The sequence below is a fragment of the Pungitius pungitius genome, chromosome 1, assembly GCF_949316345.1.
Source record: "Pungitius pungitius chromosome 1, fPunPun2.1, whole genome shotgun sequence".
Taxonomy (NCBI): domain Eukaryota; kingdom Metazoa; phylum Chordata; class Actinopteri; order Perciformes; family Gasterosteidae; genus Pungitius; species Pungitius pungitius.
The window spans coordinates 3,845,153-3,860,906 of NC_084900.1; the positions used below are offsets into that span (position 1 = coordinate 3,845,153).

General features: G+C 49.3%; 54 non-coding genes across 54 annotated transcripts; all 54 read right to left on the bottom strand.

Annotated features, from left to right (window-relative positions):
• On the bottom strand, positions 1-74 carry trnan-guu (transfer RNA asparagine (anticodon GUU)). The gene has a single exon. It is a non-coding gene; the product is annotated as a tRNA-Asn (tRNA).
• A 670-nt stretch (positions 75-744) lies between these two features.
• Positions 745-818, bottom strand: trnan-guu (transfer RNA asparagine (anticodon GUU)). Its single transcript has one exon. It is a non-coding gene; the product is annotated as a tRNA-Asn (tRNA).
• Positions 819-929: 111 nt separating this feature from the next.
• trnan-guu (transfer RNA asparagine (anticodon GUU)) lies at positions 930-1,003 on the bottom strand. The gene has a single exon. It is a non-coding gene; the product is annotated as a tRNA-Asn (tRNA).
• Positions 1,004-1,113: 110 nt separating this feature from the next.
• Positions 1,114-1,187, bottom strand: trnan-guu (transfer RNA asparagine (anticodon GUU)). Its single transcript has one exon. It is a non-coding gene; the product is annotated as a tRNA-Asn (tRNA).
• Positions 1,188-1,303: 116 nt separating this feature from the next.
• On the bottom strand, positions 1,304-1,377 carry trnan-guu (transfer RNA asparagine (anticodon GUU)). The gene has a single exon. It is a non-coding gene; the product is annotated as a tRNA-Asn (tRNA).
• Positions 1,378-1,625: 248 nt separating this feature from the next.
• On the bottom strand, positions 1,626-1,699 carry trnan-guu (transfer RNA asparagine (anticodon GUU)). The gene has a single exon. It is a non-coding gene; the product is annotated as a tRNA-Asn (tRNA).
• Positions 1,700-1,815: 116 nt separating this feature from the next.
• On the bottom strand, positions 1,816-1,889 carry trnan-guu (transfer RNA asparagine (anticodon GUU)). Its single transcript has one exon. It is a non-coding gene; the product is annotated as a tRNA-Asn (tRNA).
• A 110-nt stretch (positions 1,890-1,999) lies between these two features.
• On the bottom strand, positions 2,000-2,073 carry trnan-guu (transfer RNA asparagine (anticodon GUU)). Its single transcript has one exon. It is a non-coding gene; the product is annotated as a tRNA-Asn (tRNA).
• A 111-nt stretch (positions 2,074-2,184) lies between these two features.
• Positions 2,185-2,258, bottom strand: trnan-guu (transfer RNA asparagine (anticodon GUU)). Its single transcript has one exon. It is a non-coding gene; the product is annotated as a tRNA-Asn (tRNA).
• A 110-nt stretch (positions 2,259-2,368) lies between these two features.
• trnan-guu (transfer RNA asparagine (anticodon GUU)) lies at positions 2,369-2,442 on the bottom strand. The gene has a single exon. It is a non-coding gene; the product is annotated as a tRNA-Asn (tRNA).
• Positions 2,443-2,558: 116 nt separating this feature from the next.
• On the bottom strand, positions 2,559-2,632 carry trnan-guu (transfer RNA asparagine (anticodon GUU)). Its single transcript has one exon. It is a non-coding gene; the product is annotated as a tRNA-Asn (tRNA).
• A 248-nt stretch (positions 2,633-2,880) lies between these two features.
• Positions 2,881-2,954, bottom strand: trnan-guu (transfer RNA asparagine (anticodon GUU)). Its single transcript has one exon. It is a non-coding gene; the product is annotated as a tRNA-Asn (tRNA).
• Positions 2,955-3,070: 116 nt separating this feature from the next.
• Positions 3,071-3,144, bottom strand: trnan-guu (transfer RNA asparagine (anticodon GUU)). Its single transcript has one exon. It is a non-coding gene; the product is annotated as a tRNA-Asn (tRNA).
• A 668-nt stretch (positions 3,145-3,812) lies between these two features.
• Positions 3,813-3,886, bottom strand: trnan-guu (transfer RNA asparagine (anticodon GUU)). Its single transcript has one exon. It is a non-coding gene; the product is annotated as a tRNA-Asn (tRNA).
• A 670-nt stretch (positions 3,887-4,556) lies between these two features.
• trnan-guu (transfer RNA asparagine (anticodon GUU)) lies at positions 4,557-4,630 on the bottom strand. The gene has a single exon. It is a non-coding gene; the product is annotated as a tRNA-Asn (tRNA).
• A 116-nt stretch (positions 4,631-4,746) lies between these two features.
• trnan-guu (transfer RNA asparagine (anticodon GUU)) lies at positions 4,747-4,820 on the bottom strand. The gene has a single exon. It is a non-coding gene; the product is annotated as a tRNA-Asn (tRNA).
• A 111-nt stretch (positions 4,821-4,931) lies between these two features.
• On the bottom strand, positions 4,932-5,005 carry trnan-guu (transfer RNA asparagine (anticodon GUU)). Its single transcript has one exon. It is a non-coding gene; the product is annotated as a tRNA-Asn (tRNA).
• A 110-nt stretch (positions 5,006-5,115) lies between these two features.
• Positions 5,116-5,189, bottom strand: trnan-guu (transfer RNA asparagine (anticodon GUU)). The gene has a single exon. It is a non-coding gene; the product is annotated as a tRNA-Asn (tRNA).
• Positions 5,190-5,627: 438 nt separating this feature from the next.
• Positions 5,628-5,701, bottom strand: trnan-guu (transfer RNA asparagine (anticodon GUU)). The gene has a single exon. It is a non-coding gene; the product is annotated as a tRNA-Asn (tRNA).
• A 116-nt stretch (positions 5,702-5,817) lies between these two features.
• On the bottom strand, positions 5,818-5,891 carry trnan-guu (transfer RNA asparagine (anticodon GUU)). The gene has a single exon. It is a non-coding gene; the product is annotated as a tRNA-Asn (tRNA).
• Positions 5,892-6,369: 478 nt separating this feature from the next.
• trnan-guu (transfer RNA asparagine (anticodon GUU)) lies at positions 6,370-6,443 on the bottom strand. Its single transcript has one exon. It is a non-coding gene; the product is annotated as a tRNA-Asn (tRNA).
• Positions 6,444-6,559: 116 nt separating this feature from the next.
• On the bottom strand, positions 6,560-6,633 carry trnan-guu (transfer RNA asparagine (anticodon GUU)). The gene has a single exon. It is a non-coding gene; the product is annotated as a tRNA-Asn (tRNA).
• Positions 6,634-6,749: 116 nt separating this feature from the next.
• trnan-guu (transfer RNA asparagine (anticodon GUU)) lies at positions 6,750-6,823 on the bottom strand. Its single transcript has one exon. It is a non-coding gene; the product is annotated as a tRNA-Asn (tRNA).
• A 116-nt stretch (positions 6,824-6,939) lies between these two features.
• trnan-guu (transfer RNA asparagine (anticodon GUU)) lies at positions 6,940-7,013 on the bottom strand. The gene has a single exon. It is a non-coding gene; the product is annotated as a tRNA-Asn (tRNA).
• A 111-nt stretch (positions 7,014-7,124) lies between these two features.
• On the bottom strand, positions 7,125-7,198 carry trnan-guu (transfer RNA asparagine (anticodon GUU)). The gene has a single exon. It is a non-coding gene; the product is annotated as a tRNA-Asn (tRNA).
• Positions 7,199-7,493: 295 nt separating this feature from the next.
• Positions 7,494-7,567, bottom strand: trnan-guu (transfer RNA asparagine (anticodon GUU)). Its single transcript has one exon. It is a non-coding gene; the product is annotated as a tRNA-Asn (tRNA).
• A 116-nt stretch (positions 7,568-7,683) lies between these two features.
• Positions 7,684-7,757, bottom strand: trnan-guu (transfer RNA asparagine (anticodon GUU)). The gene has a single exon. It is a non-coding gene; the product is annotated as a tRNA-Asn (tRNA).
• A 295-nt stretch (positions 7,758-8,052) lies between these two features.
• Positions 8,053-8,126, bottom strand: trnan-guu (transfer RNA asparagine (anticodon GUU)). Its single transcript has one exon. It is a non-coding gene; the product is annotated as a tRNA-Asn (tRNA).
• Positions 8,127-8,242: 116 nt separating this feature from the next.
• trnan-guu (transfer RNA asparagine (anticodon GUU)) lies at positions 8,243-8,316 on the bottom strand. Its single transcript has one exon. It is a non-coding gene; the product is annotated as a tRNA-Asn (tRNA).
• Positions 8,317-8,427: 111 nt separating this feature from the next.
• Positions 8,428-8,501, bottom strand: trnan-guu (transfer RNA asparagine (anticodon GUU)). The gene has a single exon. It is a non-coding gene; the product is annotated as a tRNA-Asn (tRNA).
• A 295-nt stretch (positions 8,502-8,796) lies between these two features.
• On the bottom strand, positions 8,797-8,870 carry trnan-guu (transfer RNA asparagine (anticodon GUU)). Its single transcript has one exon. It is a non-coding gene; the product is annotated as a tRNA-Asn (tRNA).
• Positions 8,871-9,360: 490 nt separating this feature from the next.
• On the bottom strand, positions 9,361-9,434 carry trnan-guu (transfer RNA asparagine (anticodon GUU)). The gene has a single exon. It is a non-coding gene; the product is annotated as a tRNA-Asn (tRNA).
• Positions 9,435-9,545: 111 nt separating this feature from the next.
• On the bottom strand, positions 9,546-9,619 carry trnan-guu (transfer RNA asparagine (anticodon GUU)). The gene has a single exon. It is a non-coding gene; the product is annotated as a tRNA-Asn (tRNA).
• Positions 9,620-9,914: 295 nt separating this feature from the next.
• trnan-guu (transfer RNA asparagine (anticodon GUU)) lies at positions 9,915-9,988 on the bottom strand. Its single transcript has one exon. It is a non-coding gene; the product is annotated as a tRNA-Asn (tRNA).
• Positions 9,989-10,099: 111 nt separating this feature from the next.
• Positions 10,100-10,173, bottom strand: trnan-guu (transfer RNA asparagine (anticodon GUU)). Its single transcript has one exon. It is a non-coding gene; the product is annotated as a tRNA-Asn (tRNA).
• A 301-nt stretch (positions 10,174-10,474) lies between these two features.
• trnan-guu (transfer RNA asparagine (anticodon GUU)) lies at positions 10,475-10,548 on the bottom strand. Its single transcript has one exon. It is a non-coding gene; the product is annotated as a tRNA-Asn (tRNA).
• A 111-nt stretch (positions 10,549-10,659) lies between these two features.
• On the bottom strand, positions 10,660-10,733 carry trnan-guu (transfer RNA asparagine (anticodon GUU)). Its single transcript has one exon. It is a non-coding gene; the product is annotated as a tRNA-Asn (tRNA).
• Positions 10,734-11,166: 433 nt separating this feature from the next.
• On the bottom strand, positions 11,167-11,240 carry trnan-guu (transfer RNA asparagine (anticodon GUU)). The gene has a single exon. It is a non-coding gene; the product is annotated as a tRNA-Asn (tRNA).
• A 116-nt stretch (positions 11,241-11,356) lies between these two features.
• On the bottom strand, positions 11,357-11,430 carry trnan-guu (transfer RNA asparagine (anticodon GUU)). The gene has a single exon. It is a non-coding gene; the product is annotated as a tRNA-Asn (tRNA).
• Positions 11,431-11,908: 478 nt separating this feature from the next.
• On the bottom strand, positions 11,909-11,982 carry trnan-guu (transfer RNA asparagine (anticodon GUU)). Its single transcript has one exon. It is a non-coding gene; the product is annotated as a tRNA-Asn (tRNA).
• Positions 11,983-12,098: 116 nt separating this feature from the next.
• On the bottom strand, positions 12,099-12,172 carry trnan-guu (transfer RNA asparagine (anticodon GUU)). Its single transcript has one exon. It is a non-coding gene; the product is annotated as a tRNA-Asn (tRNA).
• Positions 12,173-12,288: 116 nt separating this feature from the next.
• trnan-guu (transfer RNA asparagine (anticodon GUU)) lies at positions 12,289-12,362 on the bottom strand. The gene has a single exon. It is a non-coding gene; the product is annotated as a tRNA-Asn (tRNA).
• Positions 12,363-12,473: 111 nt separating this feature from the next.
• On the bottom strand, positions 12,474-12,547 carry trnan-guu (transfer RNA asparagine (anticodon GUU)). Its single transcript has one exon. It is a non-coding gene; the product is annotated as a tRNA-Asn (tRNA).
• A 433-nt stretch (positions 12,548-12,980) lies between these two features.
• Positions 12,981-13,054, bottom strand: trnan-guu (transfer RNA asparagine (anticodon GUU)). The gene has a single exon. It is a non-coding gene; the product is annotated as a tRNA-Asn (tRNA).
• Positions 13,055-13,170: 116 nt separating this feature from the next.
• On the bottom strand, positions 13,171-13,244 carry trnan-guu (transfer RNA asparagine (anticodon GUU)). Its single transcript has one exon. It is a non-coding gene; the product is annotated as a tRNA-Asn (tRNA).
• A 478-nt stretch (positions 13,245-13,722) lies between these two features.
• Positions 13,723-13,796, bottom strand: trnan-guu (transfer RNA asparagine (anticodon GUU)). Its single transcript has one exon. It is a non-coding gene; the product is annotated as a tRNA-Asn (tRNA).
• A 116-nt stretch (positions 13,797-13,912) lies between these two features.
• On the bottom strand, positions 13,913-13,986 carry trnan-guu (transfer RNA asparagine (anticodon GUU)). Its single transcript has one exon. It is a non-coding gene; the product is annotated as a tRNA-Asn (tRNA).
• Positions 13,987-14,102: 116 nt separating this feature from the next.
• trnan-guu (transfer RNA asparagine (anticodon GUU)) lies at positions 14,103-14,176 on the bottom strand. The gene has a single exon. It is a non-coding gene; the product is annotated as a tRNA-Asn (tRNA).
• Positions 14,177-14,292: 116 nt separating this feature from the next.
• trnan-guu (transfer RNA asparagine (anticodon GUU)) lies at positions 14,293-14,366 on the bottom strand. Its single transcript has one exon. It is a non-coding gene; the product is annotated as a tRNA-Asn (tRNA).
• Positions 14,367-14,477: 111 nt separating this feature from the next.
• On the bottom strand, positions 14,478-14,551 carry trnan-guu (transfer RNA asparagine (anticodon GUU)). The gene has a single exon. It is a non-coding gene; the product is annotated as a tRNA-Asn (tRNA).
• A 295-nt stretch (positions 14,552-14,846) lies between these two features.
• Positions 14,847-14,920, bottom strand: trnan-guu (transfer RNA asparagine (anticodon GUU)). The gene has a single exon. It is a non-coding gene; the product is annotated as a tRNA-Asn (tRNA).
• Positions 14,921-15,036: 116 nt separating this feature from the next.
• trnan-guu (transfer RNA asparagine (anticodon GUU)) lies at positions 15,037-15,110 on the bottom strand. Its single transcript has one exon. It is a non-coding gene; the product is annotated as a tRNA-Asn (tRNA).
• A 111-nt stretch (positions 15,111-15,221) lies between these two features.
• Positions 15,222-15,295, bottom strand: trnan-guu (transfer RNA asparagine (anticodon GUU)). Its single transcript has one exon. It is a non-coding gene; the product is annotated as a tRNA-Asn (tRNA).
• A 295-nt stretch (positions 15,296-15,590) lies between these two features.
• On the bottom strand, positions 15,591-15,664 carry trnan-guu (transfer RNA asparagine (anticodon GUU)). The gene has a single exon. It is a non-coding gene; the product is annotated as a tRNA-Asn (tRNA).
• Between the last annotated feature and the right edge of the window lie 90 nt (positions 15,665-15,754).

A 15,754-nucleotide genomic window follows, 5' to 3' on the forward strand; every position in this document is an offset into this window, starting at 1 on the left:
CGTCCCTGGGTGGGCTTGAACCACCAACCTTTCGGTTAACAGCCGAACGCGCTGACCAATTGCGCCACAGAGACCGTCGTGGGAGGCCCTTCGGTAATTAGGCACGATAGGGAGCCCGCTCCCACCAGTCATTTAAGAAATGAGTATACTTCAATAACATATGGCGAGTACATATTTTTTCTCCTCAAAACGTCCCTGGGTGGGCTTGAACCACCAACCTTTCGGTTAACAGCCGACCGCGCTGACCAATTGCGCCACAGAGACCGTTAGGAGAGGCCCTTCGGTAATTAGGCACAATAGGGAGGCCGCTCCCACCAGTCATTTAAGAATTGAGTATATTTTTAAAACCATGTGCACATTTTTTTCTCCTCATCACGTCCCTGGGTGGGCTTGAACCACCATCCTTTCGGTTAACAGCCGAACGCGCTGACCAATTGCGCCATAGAGACCGTTGTGAGAGGCCCTTCGGTAATTAGGCACAATAGGGAGGCCGCTCCCACCAGTCATTTAAGGATTGAGTATATTTTTAAAACCATGTGCACATTTTTTTCTCCTCATCACGTCCGTGGGTGGGCTTGAACCACCATCCTTTCGGTTAACAGCCGAACGCGCTGACCAATTGCGCCACAGAGACCGTTGTGAGAGGCACTTCGGTAATAAGGCACGATAGGGAGGCCGCTCCCACCAGTCAATTAAGAAATTAGTATATTTAAAAAGCATGTGCATAGTTTTATCTCCTCAAAACGTCCCTGGGTGGGCTTGAACCACCAACCTTTCGGTTAACAGCCGAACGCGCTGACCAATTGCGCCACAGAGACCGTCGTGAGAGGCCCTTCGGTAATTAGGCACAATAGGGAGGCCGCTCCCACCAGTCATTTAAGAATTGAGTATATTTTTAAAACCATGTGCACATTTTTTTCTCCTCATCACGTCCCTGGGTGGGCTTGAACCACCATCCTTTCGGTTAACAGCCGAACGCGCTGACCAATTGCGCCACAGAGACCGTTAGGAGAGGCCCTTCGGTAATTAGGCACGATAGGGAGGCCGCTCCCACCAGTCAATTAAGAAATGAGTATATTTAAAAAGCATGTGCATAGTTTTATCTCCTCAAAACGTCCCTGGGTGGGCTTGAACCACCAACCTTTCGGTTAACAGCCGAACGCGCTGACCAATTGCGCCACAGAGACCGTCGTGGGAGGCCCTTCGGTAATTAGGCACGATAGGGAGCCCGCTCCCACCAGTCATTTAAGAAATGAGTATACTTCAATAACATATGGCGAGTGCATATTTTTTCTCCTCAAAACGTCCCTGGGTGGGCTTGAACCACCAACCTTTCGGTTAACAGCCGAACGCGCTGACCAATTGCGCCACAGAGACCGTTAGGAGAGGCCCTTCGGTAATTAGGCACAATAGGGAGGCCGCTCCCACCAGTCATTTAAGAATTGAGTATATTTTTAAAACCATGTGCACATTTTTTTCTCTGACCAATTCGCTGACCAATTGCGCCACAGAGACCGTTGTGAGAGGCACTTCGGTAATAAGGCACGATAGGGAGGCCGCTCCCACTAGTCAATTAAGAAATTAGTATATTTAAAAAGCATGTGCATAGTTTTATCTCCTCAACACGTCCCTGGGTGGGCTTGAACCACCAACCTTTCGGTTAACAGCCGAACGCGCTGACCAATTGCGCCACAGAGACCGTCGTGAGAGGCCTTTCGGTAATTAAGCACAATAGGGAGGCCGCTCCCACCAGTCAATTAAGAAATTAGTATACTTCAATAACATATGGCGAGTGCATATTTTTTCTCCTCAAAACGTCCCTGGGTGGGATTGAACCACCAACCTTTCGGTTAACAGCCGAACGCGCTGACCAATTGCGCCACAGAGACCGTTGTGAGAGGCACTTCGGTAATAAGGCACGATAGGGAGGCCGCTCCCACCAGTCAATTAAGAAATTAGTATATTTAAAAAGCATGTGCATAGTTTTATCTCCTCAAAACGTCCCTGGGTGGGCTTGAACCACCAACCTTTCGGTTAACAGCCGAACGCGCTGACCAATTGCGCCACAGAGACCGTCGTGAGAGGCCCTTCGGTAATTAGGCACAATAGGGAGGCCGCTCCCACCAGTCATTTAAGAATTGAGTATATTTTTAAAACCATGTGCACATTTTTTTCTCCTCATCACGTCCCTGGGTGGGCTTGAACCACCATCCTTTCGGTTAACAGCCGAACGCGCTGACCAATTGCGCCACAGAGACCGTTAGGAGAGGCCCTTCGGTAATTAGGCACGATAGGGAGGCCGCTCCCACCAGTCAATTAAGAAATGAGTATATTTAAAAAGCATGTGCATAGTTTTATCTCCTCAAAACGTCCCTGGGTGGGCTTGAACCACCAACCTTTCGGTTAACAGCCGAACGCGCTGACCAATTGCGCCACAGAGACCGTCGTGGGAGGCCCTTCGGTAATTAGGCACGATAGGGAGCCCGCTCCCACCAGTCATTTAAGAAATGAGTATACTTCAATAACATATGGCGAGTGCATATTTTTTCTCCTCAAAACGTCCCTGGGTGGGCTTGAACCACCAACCTTTCGGTTAACAGCCGAACGCGCTGACCAATTGCGCCACAGAGACCGTTAGGAGAGGCCCTTCGGTAATTAGGCACAATAGGGAGGCCGCTCCCACCAGTCATTTAAGAATTGAGTATATTTTTAAAACCATGTGCACATTTTTTTCTCTGACCAATTCGCTGACCAATTGCGCCACAGAGACCGTTGTGAGAGGCACTTCGGTAATAAGGCACGATAGGGAGGCCGCTCCCACCAGTCAATTAAGAAATGAGTATATTTAAAAAGCATGTGCATAGTTTTATCTCCTCAACACGTCCCTGGGTGGGCTTGAACCACCAACCTTTCGGTTAACAGCCGAACGCGCTGACCAATTGCGCCACAGAGACCGTCGTGAGAGGCCTTTCGGTAATTAAGCACAATAGGGAGGCCGCTCCCACCAGTCAATTAAGAAATTAGTATACTTCAATAACATATGGCGAGTGCATATTTTTTCTCCTCAAAACGTCCCTGGGTGGGATTGAACCACCAACCTTTCGGTTAACAGCCGAACGCGCTGACCAATTGCGCCACAGAGACCGTTAGGAGAGGCCCTTCGGTAATTAGGCACGATAGGGAGGCCGCTCCCACCAGTCAATTAAGAAATGAGTATATTTAAAAAGCATGTGCATAGTTTTATCTCCTCATCACGTCCCTGGGTGGGCTTGAACGACCAACCTTTCGGTTAACAGCCGAACGCGCTGACCAATTGCGCCACAGAGACCGTCGTGAGAGGCCCTTCGGTAATTAGGCACGATAGGGAGGCCGCTCCCACCAGTCAATTAAGAAATGAGTATATTTAAAAAGCATGTGCATAGTTTTATCTCCTCATCACGTCCCTGGGTGGGCTTGAACGACCAACCTTTCGGTTAACAGCCTAACGCGCTGACCAATTGCGCCACAGAGACCGTTAGGAGAGGCCCTTCGGTAATTAGGCACAATAGGGAGGCCGCTCCCACCAGTCAATTAAGAAATGAGTATATTTAAAAAGCATGTGCATAGTTTTATCTCCTCATCACGTCCCTGGGTGGGCTTGAACGACCAACCTTTCGGTTAACAGCCGAACGCGCTGACCAATTGCGCCACAGAGACCGTCGTGGGAGGCCCTTCGGTAATTAGGCACGAAAGGGAGCCCGCTCCCACCAGTCATTTAAGAAATGAGTATACTTCAATAACATATGGTGAGTGCATATTTTTTCTCCTCAAAACGTCCCTGGGTGGGCTTGAACCACCAACCTTTCGGTTAACAGCCGAACGCGCTGACCAATTGCGCCACAGAGACCGTCGTGGGAGGCCCTTCGGTAATTAGGCACGATAGGGAGCCCGCTCCCACCAGTCATTTAAGAAATGAGTATACTTCAATAACATATGGCGAGTACATATTTTTTCTCCTCAAAACGTCCCTGGGTGGGCTTGAACCACCAACCTTTCGGTTAACAGCCGACCGCGCTGACCAATTGCGCCACAGAGACCGTTAGGAGAGGCCCTTCGGTAATTAGGCACAATAGGGAGGCCGCTCCCACCAGTCATTTAAGAATTGAGTATATTTTTAAAACCATGTGCACATTTTTTTCTCCTCATCACGTCCCTGGGTGGGCTTGAACCACCATCCTTTCGGTTAACAGCCGAACGCGCTGACCAATTGCGCCATAGAGACCGTTGTGAGAGGCCCTTCGGTAATTAGGCACAATAGGGAGGCCGCTCCCACCAGTCATTTAAGGATTGAGTATATTTTTAAAACCATGTGCACATTTTTTTCTCCTCATCACGTCCCTGGGTGGGCTTGAACCACCATCCTTTCGGTTAACAACCGAACGCGCTGACCAATTGCGCCACAGAGACCGTTAGGAGAGGCCCTTCGGTAATTAGGCACGATAGGGAGGCCGCTCCCACCAGTCAATTAAGAAATGAGTATATTTAAAAAGCATGTGCATAGTTTTATCTCCTCAACACGTCCCTGGGTGGGCTTGAACCACCATCCTTTCGGTTAACAGCCGAACGCGCTGACCAATTGCGCCACAGAGACCGTTGTGAGAGGCCCTTCCGTAATTAGGCACAATAGGGAGGCCGCTCCTACCAGTCATTTAAGAAATGAGTATACTTCAATAACATATGGCGAGTGCATATTTTTTCTCCTCAAAACGTCCCTGGGTGGGCTTGAACCACCAACCTTTCGGTTAACAGCCGAACGCGCTGACCAATTGCGCCACAGAGACCGTCGTGAGAGGCCCTTCGGTAATTAGGCACAATAGGGAGGCCGCTCCCACCAGTCATTTAAGAATTGAGTATATTTTTAAAACCATGTGCACATTTTTTTCTCCTCATCACGTCCCTGGGTGGGCTTGAACCACCATCCTTTCGGTTAACAGCCGAACGCGCTGACCAATTGCGCCACAGAGACCGTTAGGAGAGGCCCTTCGGTAATTAGGCACGATAGGGAGGCCGCTCCCACCAGTCAATTAAGAAATGAGTATATTTAAAAAGCATGTGCATAGTTTTATCTCCTCAAAACGTCCCTGGGTGGGCTTGAACCACCAACCTTTCGGTTAACAGCCGAACGCGCTGACCAATTGCGCCACAGAGACCGTCGTGGGAGGCCCTTCGGTAATTAGGCACGATAGGGAGCCCGCTCCCACCAGTCATTTAAGAAATGAGTATACTTCAATAACATATGGCGAGTGCATATTTTTTCTCCTCAAAACGTCGCTGGGTGGGCTTGAACCACCAACCTTTCGGTTAACAGCCGAACGCGCTGACCAATTGCGCCACAGAGACCGTTAGGAGAGGCCCTTCGGTAATTAGGCACAATAGGGAGGCCGCTCCCACCAGTCATTTAAGAATTGAGTATATTTTTAAAACCATGTGCACATTTTTTTCTCTGACCAATTCGCTGACCAATTGCGCCACAGAGACCGTTGTGAGAGGCACTTCGGTAATAAGGCACGATAGGGAGGCCGCTCCCACCAGTCAATTAAGAAATGAGTATATTTAAAAAGCATGTGCATAGTTTTATCTCCTCAACACGTCCCTGGGTGGGCTTGAACCACCAACCTTTCGGTTAACAGCCGAACGCGCTGACCAATTGCGCCACAGAGACCGTCGTGAGAGGCCTTTCGGTAATTAAGCACAATAGGGAGGCCGCTCCCACCAGTCAATTAAGAAATTAGTATACTTCAATAACATATGGCGAGTGCATATTTTTTCTCCTCAAAACGTCCCTGGGTGGGATTGAACCACCAACCTTTCGGTTAACAGCCGAACGCGCTGACCAATTGCGCCACAGAGACCGTTAGGAGAGGCCCTTCGGTAATTAGGCACGATAGGGAGGCCGCTCCCACCAGTCAATTAAGAAATGAGTATATTTAAAAAGCATGTGCATAGTTTTATCTCCTCATCACGTCCCTGGGTGGGCTTGAACGACCAACCTTTCGGTTAACAGCCGAACGCGCTGACCAATTGCGCCACAGAGACCGTCGTGAGAGGCCCTTCGGTAATTAGGCACGATAGGGAGGCCGCTCCCACCAGTCAATTAAGAAATGAGTATATTTAAAAAGCATGTGCATAGTTTTATCTCCTCATCACGTCCCTGGGTGGGCTTGAACGACCAACCTTTCGGTTAACAGCCTAACGCGCTGACCAATTGCGCCACAGAGACCGTTAGGAGAGGCCCTTCGGTAATTAGGCACAATAGGGAGGCCGCTCCCACCAGTCAATTAAGAAATGAGTATATTTAAAAAGCACGTGCACATTTTTATCTCCTCAAAACGTCCCTGGGTGGGCTTGAACCACCAACCTTTCGGTTAACAGCCGAACGCGCTGACCAATTGCGCCACAGAGACCGTCGTGAGAGGCCCTTCGGTAATTAGGCACGATAGGGAGCCCGCTCCCACCAGTCATTTAAGAAATGAGTATACTTCAATAACATATGGTGAGTGCATATTTTTTCTCCTCAAAACGTCCCTGGGTGGGCTTGAACCACCAACCTTTCGGTTAACAGCCGAACGCGCTGACCAATTGCGCCACAGAGACCGTCGTGGGAGGCCCTTCGGTAATTAGGCACGATAGGGAGCCCGCTCCCACCAGTCATTTAAGAAATGAGTATACTTCAATAACATATGGCGAGTGCATATTTTTTCTCCTCAAAACGTCCCTGGGTGGGCTTGAACCACCAACCTTTCGGTTAACAGCCGAACGCGCTGACCAATTGCGCCACAGAGACCGTCGTGGGAGGCCCTTCGGTAATTAGGCACGATAGGGAGCCCGCTCCCACCAGTCATTTAAGAAATGAGTATACTTCAATAACATATGGCGAGTGCATATTTTTTATCCTCAAAACGTCCCTGGGTGGGCTTGAACCACCAACCTTTCGGTTAACAGCCGAACGCGCTGACCAATTGCGCCACAGAGACCATTAGGAGAGGCCCTTCGGTAATTAGGCACAATAGGGAGGCCGCTCCCACCAGTCATTTAAGAATTGAGTATATTTTTAAAACCATGTGCACATTTTTTTCTCCTCATCACGTCCCTGGGTGGGCTTGAACCACCATCCTTTCGGTTAACAGCCGAACGCGCTGACCAATTGCGCCACAGAGACCGTCGTGAGAGGCCCTTCGGTAATTAGGCACAATAGGGAGGCCGCTCCCACCAGTCATTTAAGAATTGAGTATATTTTTAAAACCATGTGCACATTTTTTTCTCCTCATCACGTCCCTGGGTGGGCTTGAACCACCATCCTTTCGGTTAACAACCGAACGCGCTGACCAATTGCGCCACAGAGACCGTTAGGAGAGGCCCTTCGGTAATTAGGCACGATAGGGAGGCCGCTCCCACCAGTCAATTAAGAAATGAGTATATTTAAAAAGCATGTGCATAGTTTTATCTCCTCAACACGTCCCTGGGTGGGCTTGAACCACCATCCTTTCGGTTAACAGCCGAACGCGCTGACCAATTGCGCCACAGAGACCGTTGTGAGAGGCCCTTCCGTAATTAGGCACAATAGGGAGGCCGCTCCTACCAGTCATTTAAGAAATGAGTATACTTCAATAACATATGGCGAGTGCATATTTTTTCTCCTCAAAACGTCCCTGGGTGGGCTTGAACCACCAACCTTTCGGTTAACAGCCGAACGCGCTGACCAATTGCGCCACAGAGACCGTTAGGAGAGACCCTTCGGTAATTAGGCACAATAGGGAGGCCGCTCCCACCAGTCATTTAAGAATTGAGTATATTTTTAAAACCATGTGCACATTTTTTTCTCCTCATCACGTCCCTGGGTGGGCTTGAACCACCATCCTTTCGGTTAACAACCGAACGCGCTGACCAATTGCGCCACAGAGACCGTTAGGAGAGGCCCTTCGGTAATTAGGCACGATAGGGAGGCCGCTCCCACCAGTCAATTAAGAAATGAGTATATTTAAAAAGCATGTGCATAGTTTTATCTCCTCAACACGTCCCTGGGTGGGCTTGAACCACCATCCTTTCGGTTAACAGCCGAACGCGCTGACCAATTGCGCCACAGAGACCGTTGTGAGAGGCCCTTCCGTAATTAGGCACAATAGGGAGGCCGCTCCCACCAGTCATTTAAGAAATGAGTATACTTCAATAACATATGGCGAGTGCATATTTTTTCTCCTCAAAACGTCCCTGGGTGGGCTTGAACCACCAACCTTTCGGTTAACAGCCGAACGCGCTGACCAATTGCGCCACAGAGACCGTTAGGAGAGACCCTTCGGTAATTAGGCACAATAGGGAGGCCGCTCCCACCAGTCATTTAAGAATTGAGTATATTTTTAAAACCATGTGCACATTTTTTTCTCCTCATCACGTCCCTGGGTGGGCTTGAACCACCATCCTTTCGGTTAACAGCCGAACGCGCTGACCAATTGCGCCACAGAGACCGTTGTGAGAGGCCCTTCCGTAATTAGGCACAATAGGGAGGCCGCTCCCACCAGTCATTTAAGAATTGAGTATATTTTTAAAACCATGTGCACATTTTTTTCTCCTCATCACGTCCGTGGGTGGGCTTGAACCACCATCCTTTCGGTTAACAGCCGAACGCGCTGACCAATTGCGCCACAGAGACCGTTGTGAGAGGCACTTCGGTAATAAGGCACGATAGGGAGGCCGCTCCCACCAGTCAATTAAGAAATGAGTATATTTAAAAAGCATGTGCATAGTTTTATCTCCTCATCACGTCCCTGGGTGGGCTTGAACCACCATCCTTTCGGTTAACAGCCGAACGCGCTGACCAATTGCGCCACAGAGACCGTCGTGAGAGGCCCTTCGGTAATTAGGCACGATAGGGAGGCCGCTCCCACCAGTCAATTAAGAAATGAGTATATTTAAAAAGCATGTGCATAGTTTTATCTCCTCATCACATCCCTGGGTGGGCTTGAACCACCAACCTTTCGGTTAACAGCCGAACGCGCTGACCAATTGCGCCACAGAGACCGTCGTGGGAGGCCCTTCGGTAATTAGGCACGATAGGGAGCCCGCTCCCACCAGTCATTTAAGAAATGAGTATACTTCAATAACATATGGCGAGTGCATATTTTTTCTCCTCAAAACGTCCCTGGGTGGGCTTGAACCAACAACCTTTCAGTTAACAGCCGAACGCGCTGACCAATTGCGCCACAGAGACCGTCGTGGGAGGCCCTTCGGTAATTAGGCACGATAGGGAGCCCGCTCCCACCAGTCATTTAAGAAATGAGTATACTTCAATAACATATGGCGAGTGCATATTTTTTCTCCTCAAAACGTCCCTGGGTGGGCTTGAACCACCAACCTTTCGGTTAACAGCCGAACGCGCTGACCAATTGCGCCACAGAGACCATTAGGAGAGGCCCTTCGGTAATTAGGCACAATAGGGAGGCCGCTCCCACCAGTCATTTAAGAATTGAGTATATTTTTAAAACCATGTGCACATTTTTTTCTCCTCATCACGTCCCTGGGTGGGCTTGAACCACCATCCTTTCGGTTAACAGCCGAACGCGCTGACCAATTGCGCCACAGAGACCGTCGTGAGAGGCCCTTCGGTAATTAGGCACAATAGGGAGGCCGCTCCCACCAGTCATTTAAGAATTGAGTATATTTTTAAAACCATGTGCACATTTTTTTCTCCTCATCACGTCCCTGGGTGGGCTTGAACCACCATCCTTTCGGTTAACAACCGAACGCGCTGACCAATTGCGCCACAGAGACCGTTAGGAGAGGCCCTTCGGTAATTAGGCACGATAGGGAGGCCGCTCCCACCAGTCAATTAAGAAATGAGTATATTTAAAAAGCATGTGCATAGTTTTATCTCCTCAACACGTCCCTGGGTGGGCTTGAACCACCATCCTTTCGGTTAACAGCCGAACGCGCTGACCAATTGCGCCACAGAGACCATTAGGAGAGGCCCTTCGGTAATTAGGCACAATAGGGAGGCCGCTCCCACCAGTCATTTAAGAATTGAGTATATTTTTAAAACCATGTGCACATTTTTTTCTCCTCATCACGTCCCTGGGTGGGCTTGAACCACCATCCTTTCGGTTAACAGCCGAACGCGCTGACCAATTGCGCCACAGAGACCGTCGTGAGAGGCCCTTCGGTAATTAGGCACAATAGGGAGGCCGCTCCCACCAGTCATTTAAGAATTGAGTATATTTTTAAAACCATGTGCACATTTTTTTCTCCTCATCACGTCCCTGGGTGGGCTTGAACCACCATCCTTTCGGTTAACAACCGAACGCGCTGACCAATTGCGCCACAGAGACCGTTGTGAGAGGCCCTTCCGTAATTAGGCACAATAGGGAGGCCGCTCCCACCAGTCATTTAAGAAATGAGTATACTTCAATAACATATGGCGAGTGCATATTTTTTCTCCTCAAAACGTCCCTGGGTGGGCTTGAACCACCAACCTTTCGGTTAACAGCCGAACGCGCTGACCAATTGCGCCACAGAGACCGTTAGGAGAGACCCTTCGGTAATTAGGCACAATAGGGAGGCCGCTCCCACCAGTCATTTAAGAATTGAGTATATTTTTAAAACCATGTGCACATTTTTTTCTCCTCATCACGTCCCTGGGTGGGCTTGAACCACCATCCTTTCGGTTAACAGCCGAACGCGCTGACCAATTGCGCCACAGAGACCGTTGTGAGAGGCCCTTCCGTAATTAGGCACAATAGGGAGGCCGCTCCCACCAGTCATTTAAGAATTGAGTATATTTTTAAAACCATGTGCACATTTTTTTCTCCTCATCACGTCCGTGGGTGGGCTTGAACCACCATCCTTTCGGTTAACAGCCGAACGCGCTGACCAATTGCGCCACAGAGACCATTGTGAGAGGCACTTCGGTAATAAGGCACAATAGGGAGGCCGCTCCCACCAGTCATTTAAGAATTGAGTATATTTTTAAAACCATGTGCACATTTTTTTCTCTGACCAATTCGCTGACCAATTGCGCCACAGAGACCGTTGTGAGAGGCACTTCGGTAATAAGGCACGATAGGGAGGCCGCTCCCACCAGTCAATTAAGAAATGAGTATATTTAAAAAGCATGTGCATAGTTTTATCTCCTCAACACGTCCCTGGGTGGGCTTGAACCACCAACCTTTCGGTTAACAGCCGAACGCGCTGACCAATTGCGCCACAGAGACCGTCGTGAGAGGCCTTTCGGTAATTAAGCACAATAGGGAGGCCGCTCACACCAGTCAATTAAGAAATTAGTATACTTCAATAACATATGGCGAGTGCATATTTTTTCTCCTCAAAACGTCCCTGGGTGGGATTGAACCACCAACCTTTCGGTTAACAGCCGAACGCGCTGACCAATTGCGCCACAGAGACCGTTAGGAGAGGCCCTTCGGTAATTAGGCACGATAGGGAGGCCGCTCCCACCAGTCAATTAAGAAATGAGTATATTTAAAAAGCATGTGCATAGTTTTATCTCCTCATCACGTCCCTGGGTGGGCTTGAACGACCAACCTTTCGGTTAACAGCCGAACGCGCTGACCAATTGCGCCACAGAGACCGTCGTGAGAGGCCCTTCGGTAATTAGGCACGATAGGGAGGCCGCTCCCACCAGTCAATTAAGAAATGAGTATATTTAAAAAGCATGTGCATAGTTTTATCTCCTCATCACGTCCCTGGGTGGGCTTGAACGACCAACCTTTCGGTTAACAGCCTAACGCGCTGACCAATTGCGCCACAGAGACCGTTAGGAGAGGCCCTTCGGTAATTAGGCACAATAGGGAGGCCGCTCCCACCAGTCAATTAAGAAATGAGTATATTTAAAAAGCATGTGCACATTTTTATCTCCTCAAAACGTCCCTGGGTGGGCTTGAACCACCAACCTTTCGGTTAACAGCCGAACGCGCTGACCAATTGCGCCACAGAGACCGTCGTGAGAGGCCCTTCGGTAATTAGGCACGATAGGGAGCCCGCTCCCACCAGTCATTTAAGAAATGAGTATACTTCAATAACATATGGTGAGTGCATATTTTTTCTCCTCAACATGTCCCTGGGTGGGCTTGAACCACCATCCTTTCGGTTAACAGCCGAACGCGCTGACCAATTGCGCCACAGAGACCGTTGTGAGAGGCCCTTCCGTAATTAGGCACAATAGGGAGGCCGCTCCCACCAGTCATTTAAGAAATGAGTATACTTCAATAACATATGGCGAGTGCATATTTTTTCTCCTCAAAACGTCCCTGGGTGGGCTTGAACCACCAACCTTTCGGTTAACAGCCGAACGCGCTGACCAATTGCGCCACAGAGACCGTTAGGAGAGACCCTTCGGTAATTAGGCACAATAGGGAGGCCGCTCCCACCAGTCATTTAAGAATTGAGTATATTTTTAAAACCATGTGCACATTTTTTTCTCCTCATCACGTCCCTGGGTGGGCTTGAACCACCATCCTTTCGGTTAACAGCCGAACGCGCTGACCAATTGCGCCACAGAGACCGTTGTGAGAGGCCCTTCCGTAATTAGGCACAATAGGGAGGCCGCTCCCACCAGTCATTTAAGAATTGAGTATATTTTTAAAACCATGTGCACATTTTTTTCTCCTCATCACGTCCGTGGGTGGGCTTGAACCACCATCCTTTCGGTTAACAGCCGAACGCGCTGACCAATTGCGCCACAGAGACCATTGTGAGAGGCACTTCGGTAATAAGGCACAATAGGGAGGCCGCTCCCACCAGTCATTTAAGAATTGAGTATATTTTTAAAACCATGTGCACATTTTTTTCTCTGACCAATTCGCTGACCAATTGCGCCACAGAGACCGTTGTGAGAGGCACTTCGGTAATAAGGCACGATAGGGAGGCCGCTCCCACCAGTCAATTAAGAAATGAGTATATTTAAAAAGCATGTGCATAGTTTTATCTCCTCAACACGTCCCTGGGTGGGCTTGAACCACCAACCTTTCGGTTAACAGCCGAACGCGCTGACCAATTGCGCCACAGAGACCGTCGTGAGAGGCCTTTCGGTAATTAAGCACAATAGGGAGGCCGCTCACACCAGTCAATTAAGAAATTAGTATACTTCAATAACATATGGCGAGTGCATATTTTTTCTCCTCAAAACGTCCCTGGGTGGGATTGAACCACCAACCTTTCGGTTAACAGCCGAACGCGCTGACCAATTGCGCCACAGAGACCGTTAGGAGAGGCCCTTCGGTAATTAGGCACGATAGGGAGGCCGCTCCCACCAGTCAATTAAGAAATGAGTATATTTAAAAAGCATGTGCATAGTTTTATCTCCTCATCACGTCCCTGGGTGGGCTTGAACGACCAACCTTTCGGTTAACAGCCGAACGCGCTGACCAATTGCGCCACAGAGACCGTCGTGAGAGGCCCTTCGGTAATTAGGCACGATAGGGAGGCCGCTCCCACCAGTCAATTAAGAAATGAGTATATTTAAAAAGCATGTGCATAGTTTTATCTCCTCATCACGTCCCTGGGTGGGCTTGAACGACCAACCTTTCGGTTAACAGCCTAACGCGCTGACCAATTGCGCCACAGAGACCGTTAGGAGAGGCCCTTCGGTAATTAGGCACAATAGGGAGGCCGCTCCCACCAGTCAATTAAGAAATGAGTATATTTAAAAAGCATGTGCACATTTTTATCTCCTCAAAACGTCCCTGGGTGGGCTTGAACCACCAACCTTTCGGTTAACAGCCGAACGCGCTGACCAATTGCGCCACAGAGACCGTCGTGAGAGGCCCTTCGGTAATTAGGCACGATAGGGAGCCCGCTCCCACCAGTCATTTAAGAAATGAGTATACTTCAATAACATATGGTGAGTGCATATTTTTTCTCCTCAAAACGTCCCTGGGTGGGCTTGAACCACCAACCTTTCGGTTAACAGCCGAACGCGCTGACCAATTGCGCCACAGAGACCGTCGTGGGAGGCCCTTCGGTAATTAGGCACGATAGGGAGCCCGCTCCCACCAGTCATTTAAGAAATGAGTATACTTCAATAACATATGGCGAGTGCATATTTTTTCTCCTCAAAACGTCCCTGGGTGGGCTTGAACCACCAACCTTTCGGTTAACAGCCGAACGCGCTGACCAATTGCGCCACAGAGACCGTCGTGGGAGGCCCTTCGGTAATTAGGCACGATAGGGAGCCCGCTCCCACCAGTCATTTAAGAAATGAGTATACTTCAATAACATATGGCGAGTGCATATTTTTTCTCCTCAAAACGTCCCTGGGTGGGCTTGAACCACCAACCTTTCGGTTAACAGCCGAACGCGCTGACCAATTGCGCCACAGAGACCATTAGGAGAGGCCCTTCGGTAATTAGGCACAATAGGGAGGCCGCTCCCACCAGTCATTTAAGAATTGAGTATATTTTTAAAACCATGTGCACATTTTTTTCTCCTCATCACGTCCCTGGGTGGGCTTGAACCACCATCCTTTCGGTTAACAGCCGAACGCGCTGACCAATTGCGCCACAGAGACCGTCGTGAGAGGCCCTTCGGTAATTAGGCACAATAGGGAGGCCGCTCCCACCAGTCATTTAAGAATTGAGTATATTTTTAAAACCATGTGCACATTTTTTTCTCCTCATCACGTCCCTGGGTGGGCTTGAACCACCATCCTTTCGGTTAACAACCGAACGCGCTGACCAATTGCGCCACAGAGACCGTTAGGAGAGGCCCTTCGGTAATTAGGCACGATAGGGAGGCCGCTCCCACCAGTCAATTAAGAAATGAGTATATTTAAAAAGCATGTGCATAGTTTTATCTCCTCAACACGTCCCTGGGTGGGCTTGAACCACCATCCTTTCGGTTAACAGCCGAACGCGCTGACCAATTGCGCCACAGAGACCGTTGTGAGAGGCCCTTCCGTAATTAGGCACAATAGGGAGGCCGCTCCCACCAGTCATTTAAGAAATGAGTATACTTCAATAACATATGGCGAGTGCATATTTTTTCTCCTCAAAACGTCCCTGGGTGGGCTTGAACCACCAACCTTTCGGTTAACAGCCGAACGCGCTGACCAATTGCGCCACAGAGACCGTTAGGAGAGACCCTTCGGTAATTAGGCACAATAGGGAGGCCGCTCCCACCAGTCATTTAAGAATTGAGTATATTTTTAAAACCATGTGCACATTTTTTTCTCCTCATCACGTCCCTGGGTGGGCTTGAACCACCATCCTTTCGGTTAACAGCCGAACGCGCTGACCAATTGCGCCACAGAGACCGTTGTGAGAGGCCCTTCCGTAATTAGGCACAATAGGGAGGCCGCTCCCACCAGTCATTTAAGAATTGAGTATATTTTTAAAACCATGTGCACATTTTTTTCTCCTCATCACGTCCGTGGGTGGGCTTGAACCACCATCCTTTCGGTTAACAGCCGAACGCGCTGACCAATTGCGCCACAGAGACCGTTGTGAGAGGCACTTCGGTAATAAGGCACGATAGGGAGGCCGCTCCCACCAGTCAATTAAGAAATGAGTATATTTAAAAAGCATGTGCATAGTTTTATCTCCTCATCACGTCCCTGGGTGGGCTTGAACCACCATCCTTTCGGTTAACAGCCGAACGCGCTGACCAATTGCGCCACAGAGACCGTCGTGAGAGGCCCTTCGGTAATTAGGCACGATAGGGAGGCCGCTCCCACCAGTCAATTAAGAAATGAGTATATTTAAAAAGCATGTGC